General features: G+C 44.1%; 1 pseudogene; it reads left to right on the forward strand.

Moving 5' to 3' along the window:
* LOC102875974 overlaps positions 1 to 7,541 on the forward strand; it is a 47,014-nt pseudogene that overhangs the window by 38,968 nt on the left and 505 nt on the right.

Consider the following 7,541-nt stretch of genomic DNA (forward strand, 5'->3'; position numbering starts at 1 on the left):
GCGCGGGGCTGCGGCTGCGGCGCCTGGAGCCGGGCGGGCCCCGCGCAGCCACCGCCGCTGCCAGCTCGACCCAGGCACACAGCAAGCCCTGGGGGTGGACACGCTGCAGAGCATAGGGTGGACATGCAACAGAGCCTGGGGTGGACATGCAGCGGGAGTTGCGGGTGAACATACGGCAGGGACTCGGGCTGGACACGCTGCAGGCCCTGGGGGCGGCAGACAGAAGGATTTACATGTTGGACACACAGCAGGGCCACGGGGTGGGCACACTGCAGGCCCTGGGGGTGGCAGACAGAAGGACTTAGGTGTGGACACAGAGGTGGGCATACACTAGGCTCTCCATGGTCACTGTGTCCAAGCCAAGGCCAAAGGGACCTCTCATTACCTTTTCCCAGCTCTTCGCACCCCAGCAGCACCGAAATCAGAAAACTCGGGGGTTTTCTGACCTTCATTTGATGCCATTTCCCCGCTCACTTGAACTTCTTTTCCTCTATTCATGAGACTCCAGGGGAAATGGGAGTGTTCAATAGTCTCCATCTATCTCAGAGGAGCTGTGCAGACCTTGCAGGAAAGTGAAAACTTTAGACCTTTGCACTCTTAGCAGTTTAATTTAGGATGCTAACCAGCACGGCAGTCCTTTTTTTTTTTTTTTTAAACTTGTGTCGCAATTAAACTGGAAACAAGTAGACAACTACATTTTTTTCCCCCAATATCCATAAGCACTTTATTACAGATCTGTGGAGGACAGAACGAGGGCCTCAAAGACTGCCTCTTGATAACAAAGGGGGGGGGGAAGTGAAGTATCTTTTAAAAAAAGTTTAATTAATTCAGGAAATGGTGAGAGGGACGAGCTTACGGGGTAGGAACACCAAAAGTCCCCCCAGGCTTCAAACAGTTACCTTGATAAAGACATGGGAAATCCTGGACGAATCAAGCCGAAATGATCACCGTTCCACCACATGGTCTCCTTTCCACTGTCAGAGTTAATCTAAAAACTAATCTAGAGGAAACTGAGAATAAAACATCAGATAAAATAATAGCAGGCGAACTCTGGTGGCCTAGCGGCAAGAAGCTGCACCGCAATCCCAGAGGTGTACGGTTCAAATCCACCAGATGCTCTCCTGAAGAAGGAGAAATAATTGCCTCCTGTACCAGTCAGATCCGATTTGACAGCACACACATAAAAAAATAGTAATAATAATAAAAAAAGGAAAAAAATAAGAATAGCGATGAAGAAATACAATTTACTTTTGCTGATTTAATTACTTGTCAGCCATATCTAGAATCAAGGTCTCAAAACTGAATCTTTGGACCAAACTCCAGGCAGACGGAAACAGACTAAGCAAGGCGGAAGCCAACACAATTGAACTTGAGTTTCTGGAGGCTGAAAAAGCTCGAATTCTCATCCAGAGTCACTGCAGTGTTTGTATTGGCCTTACTGAGGTATAATTTACATGACAAAGTTCACTCCATTCAAATGTACAATTTTTGACCTTTAGTAAATGTTCTATAACTGCCCCCACTGATTTCAGAGCATGTCCATTACTCTGAAAAAACTCTGCAAATCCACTTGCACCTTGCCCTACTTCCCTTCAAATGCCCTGGTGGCCCAAATCAACTATCTAGATTGCCTCCTTGTGGACCACACTCAAGCGGATCATCATCAAGTCTGTTGAAGCGTATAGCCACACTGTCAGCATCAACTCACTGCTGTTAAGCTGGAACCCGCTCATAGCTGACCTGCTGCATGTCCACAATTGGACCCTGCCTCAGGGAAGCAGGTTGCCCAGCTTTCTCCAAAGGAGCTGAATCCCCAGCGAGGTGTGAGTCCTGGGTTAACAGTGCAAATCCCTACGCACGGTACCCCGAGAGCCCCCCACAGGAGAGTGGTCTGACTTCCAGGATTTTCAAGGCTATAAATCTTTACAGAAGCCTGTCACATCTTTATCCTTCAGTGGCTAGGGTTTGACCCACTGAGATTTCGATTGTTGTTGTTGATTGCTTTCAAGTCGAGCACAACGCCTAGCGACCCTATGAACAAAAGGCTTGAAGCCCCTCTACAACTATCATCATTTATCAAAGTTCATAGAGTTTCCGGGGGCATATTGTTTAGGAAGTGGATGCCACTCCTACTTCCAAGAGATTTTGATTAGCAGCTAAAACCCTTAACTGCTAGGCCACCATGGCTTCTGTTACTGTGAACATTTGAATGGAATATTACAATATGTGTTTTGTTTCTGCATTCTATGGCTTAACATAATATTTCTGAGGCTTATCTATATTGTGGCCCGTATCAGCATTCCCTTAATTGCTACATGGAATTTCACAGTCTGGTTAAACTACATTTTGTGCATCTATCCATTTCCCAACTAGTGGACATTTAGACTTCTTCTCTTCTGGAGCTTCTATGAATAATGCCTCTAGGAACATTTAGGAACATCTCTCTTCATGTGGATATATGTCTTCCTTTGTCTTGGGCAGAGTTTGGGTACGGGATTGCAGGGTGACTTGTCCATTTGTTGTGTGGATGTCGTCATGCCCCTTTTGTGGTGCTGTAGTGCTGGGGATTATGCTGCTGCTATTTTAGATATTAGCAGGTTCCCAAGGGTGGACAAGTGTCCATGGTGTTTCTAGACTGAGACGGACTAGAAGAAGGAACTGACTTTGTCCTAGTTAAAAAGCCAACATTGTAACAGCAGAGCATTGTGTGACATCGTGCTGCGTGCAGCATGAGCCCCTCGGGCTGGAAGGCAGCCCAGACATGACTTGGGCAGAGTTATGTCCTCCAAGTAGAGCTGACCTGAGTGGCATGAATAGAGGAAAGCTTGGAGGGCTCTGATTTGCTGGTGTGGCCCAACTCGAAATGAGATGAAACAGCTGCAAATGTCTATTAATAATTGGAACATGGAGTGTACTAAGAATGAAAACAGGAAAACTGAAAGTAACAAAAGATGAAAGTGCAGGTCAAAGGCGCTGGCATTTGTGAGTTGAATGGAATGGTAGGTAGGGCCTGTTTTGAATTAGATGATCATCCGTGGTCCACTGTGCCAGGAGTGAAAATGGAAGAGATATAGCATCATATTCATCATGAAAAAGAGCATCCCAAGATCCATTTGAGAATACACTGTCAGTGACAGCATAATATCCACTTGCCTGTAAAGGAGACCATTTAGTACAACTGCTATTCAAATCCATACACTAACCATGAAGGCCAAAGATAAAGAAACTGAAGGTGTTTACCAACTCCTACAGTCTGAAAATGACCAAGCATGCAGTAAAGATGTACTGAAAATTATTGGTGATTGGGAAATGAGAGTTAGAAACAAAGACAAGAGATTGGCACACACAGGCTTGGTGATAGAAACACCAACTGAGATTGTACGACGGAATTCTGCAAGACTAACATGAATTATGAACAGATCATATTATGCTGGGTGACACCAATCAGTCACCAAAAGACAGTTATGGTATAAAACCACTGCTATAAAAAGGCAAGATTAGGGTTATGAGGCATAGGAGGGGCTTGGGGTCAAATTCGTAAGATAATTTGAGTTAAGGGAGAGGCAATATGCAATTACACTGTCATTAAGTATAGTAATATGCTGTAACTAATGTTATAAAAATGTGCATGAATTATTGAACAAAATTGTCATTACAATGCTATAAACCAAAATGCATATGAATGATCAAATGTAAAACCAGTAGATTAGTAAATTTTCACTTAAATAATAACAGATTGAAATTGGTCCACAAATAAAGACTATTCAAAAATAAATTTGCATCAAAACAACTATGAGATATCATATGAGATTACCCCAGTAAGAATAGCAAAATTTAACAGAACAGCAAACAACAATGCTGGCAAGGTTGCGGAGAAACTGGAACCCTTATTCTCTGTTGGTGGGAATGTGAAATGGTGCAACCACTACGGAAGGCAGTATGGTACTTTCTCAAAAAGTTGCAAATAGAAATGCCATTTGACCCAGCAATTCCACCACTGGGAATATACCCCAAAGAAACCTTAACTGCCACCCAAGCAGATATATGCACACCCATGTTTATTGCAGCTTTGTTTACAATAGCAAGAAGTTGGAAATAACCTAAGTGCCCAGCAACAAACGAATGGATAGAGAAGCTGTGGTATATTTGCACAATGGAATACTACGCTGCATTGAAAAACAAGGAACTCATTAAATATTATACAGAATGGGTGACCCTGGAGGACATTATGCTGAGTGAAATATCTCAGTCACAAAAAGACAAACACTGCATAGTGCCACTATTATAAAATGGGACTGACATCAGGATTGGGGGAGACTGAGAAAGATGGGATAAATTATGTATACTGCATTGAAACACATGAGAGAACTGTTAAAAAGGGATATGTTGTTGTTGTTTTTGTTATGTGCCATTGAGTTGCTTGCGACTCATAGCGACACTGTATACAACAGCCCTAAACTCTGCCCTCTCCTGTGCCAATCTCAACATCTCTGACACACCTACCCCCATTACCCTAGTGACTGAATCAATCGATCTCATTGAGGGTCTTCCTCTCCTGCACTGTCCCACCACCCTCCCAAGCATGACGTCCCTCTCCAAGGACTGGTTCCTCCTTGCAACATGTCCAAAGTATGTCAGATGAAGCTTCAGAATCCTTGCCTCCAAGGAGCAGCCTGGCTTCATCTTTTCCAGGACAAACCGGTTTGTTTTCCTAGCAGTCCATGGTATATTCAGTACTCTTCTTCAACACCACAGCTCAAAGGCATCAATTCTTCTATCATCCCTAGTCACTGTCCAGCTCTCTGATGCATAGCAAGTGATTGCAAAGACCATGGCATGTATCAGGCACACCTTAGTCTCCAGAGAGGGATATATGATTAGGTATTATTGTCATGACAGGAGTCCAGAAGGAAGGCTGCATAGTGGAGTGGACTTGGGGGGAAGGACTGCATAACAATGAAATAATTTTTTCTTTTACTTTTCAAAGAGAAGAGTGAACTGGGGGGAGGGGGGCAGGGAGAAAAGTATAACAATGAATTAATGGAAATCCAAAGTCTCTGTAAAACTTTCATTAAAATTAATTTTTTAAGAAGTAAAAAAAAAACCCACCACAAAATCTGATTGACTACATCGGTGGAAACCTGGCAGTGAAGAAAAGCTTAGTTCATCAGTCAGAACAAGAGCAGGGGCTGATTACAGAATAGACCTTCAACTGCTCAAAACAAGTTCAAGTTGAAGGTGAAGAAAATGAAGACAAATTGAGGAGAACAGAAGTAAAACTTTACATCTCACCTAAATTCAGAGATCTTCGCAAAAATAGATTTAATGCACTGAAAAAGACTGAAGACTAGATGAATTGTAGGACATTATGCAGGAGAGACATCATTGCTGATGTTAGTTGGATCATAGTTGAAAGCAAAGAATGTCAGGAGGATGTTTACTTGTATTTTATTTACTATTTAAAAGCATTCAACTGCGTGGATCATTACAAATGATGGATAACATTACAAAGTATGGAAACAGTTTTAGTTTGCTTGGCTCTACAGTCAACACTCTTGGTACCAGAAGCCAGGAAATCAATTGATGAATTGCATTGGGAAAGTCAGCTCTCAGGGAGCTCGCCAGAGTACTGAGAGCAACAACATCAGGCAGGAGAGGAGTCTAAGGTGCACCTGATCTGGGCTATAGTCTTCACAATTGCGTACTATGCGTCGGAGAGCTGGACAGTGACTAGGGATGATAGAGAATTAATGCCTTTGAGCTGTGGTGCTGGAGAATATACAATGGACTGCTACTGGACTACTCCTTGGAGTCAAGGATTCTGAAGCTTCATTTAACATACTTAGGGCATGTTGCAAGGAGGGACCAATCCTTGGAGAGGGACATCATGTTTGGGAGAATGGAGGGATGGTACAGGAGAGGAAGAGCCTTGATGAGACAGATCGATTCAGTGACTGGGTTGGTGGGAGTGTGTTGGAGACAGTGAGGTTGGCACAGGGTAGAGCAGGGTTTAGGGCTCTTGTACAGAAGGTTGCTATGAGTTACAAGTGACTCAACAACACATAACAACAACAACAACAACAACAACAACGTGCATCAAGGCTATGTCCTTTCACCAAATTTATCGAGTCTATGACTAACAGAAAATCTGGCAGCTTACGGTACGGAGAATGGAGCCTCAGGGTTGGAGGAGGACTCATTGCCAACCTCATACGTGCAGATGACTCACAGCCTTTCTTGCTGAAAGCAAAGAGCACGTGAAGCACTTAATGATGAAGCTCAAAGACTGCAGCCTTCAGTGTGGATTACATCTCAACATAAAGAAAACAAAAATCCTCACAACTGGACCAGTAAGCAGCATTATGCTGTATGGAGAAAAGATTCAAGTTATCAGGGATTTAATTTTCCTGGGTTCCACAATCAATGCTCTTAGAAGTAGCAGTCAAGACATGAAATAGTGTTACACTGGGCAAATCTGTTGCCAGGGGCTCCTTTAAATCATTTGAAAGTAAAGAGGTCGCATAAGGACTGAGGTGTACACAATCCAAGGAAATATATTTTCATTACCTTATATGCATGGGAAATCTGAATAACGACTAAAGAAACCTAAAGAATAACTGATGCCTTTAAATTAGGGTATTGAAACAATATTGACTATATTATGGACTGCCAGAACAAGTCTGTTTTGGATGGAAGACAGCCAAATGCTCTTTGGAAATGAGGACATGTTATCAGGAGGGACAGGGCCTGGAGAAGTAAAGAACAGGAGGGGAACCACTTCTGGCCTCTGGCTTGGAGGAGGTCGTGGTGCAGCCTTCTCCCGCCATCCTGCATCTGAGTTTATCCGACACCAGCCACCTCCACCATACAGCCCAAGTACCAAGTTGGTTCCGGTCCACTGTGGCCCCCAAGATCGGTGCTCTGGGTCTGTCTCCAAAAGAGGTTGGTGATGACATTGACAAGGCCACCGCTGACTGGAAGGGACTCAGATTACTGTGAAGCTGACCATTCAGAACAGATAGGCCCAGATTGGAATGGTGCTGTCTGCCCCTGCCCTGATCATCAGAGCCCTGAAGCAACCACCAGACACAGAAAGAAGCAGACAGATAGTAAACACAACAGGAGGATCACCTGAGGAACTTGTTGGCATTACCTGGCAGATGCCACACCGGACGTTATCCAGAGGATTCTCTGGAACTATTAAGAGACCCTGGAAACTGGCAAGTCTGTGGGCTGCAATGCTGATAGCCACTACCCTCACGAAGGCATGAGGAAAGACTGTGGGAAGCCCAGCTGGCTGAGAGCTGCAGATGAAAATATTTCCATGAAGGATCATTTGTTAACACAAAAAAGGGGCAGAAGCCATGGCAGTGGGCTCAAATGTGACAGCACCAAGGATGCCAGAGTGCAGAGCAATGCGGGGCGCTGTTGTGCATGGGGTCACTCCAAGGTGGAACTGGCTCCATGCCAACAAAATACCAAACAAAAACAACCACCTGACAAGAACCACCACCGAACAGAAACAACCACCTGACAAGAAC

This window comes from Elephantulus edwardii, unplaced genomic scaffold, assembly GCF_000299155.1.
Source record: "Elephantulus edwardii isolate Elephantulus edwardi_28Jun2011 unplaced genomic scaffold, EleEdw1.0 scaffold00148, whole genome shotgun sequence".
NCBI classification, from domain to species: domain Eukaryota; kingdom Metazoa; phylum Chordata; class Mammalia; order Macroscelidea; family Macroscelididae; genus Elephantulus; species Elephantulus edwardii.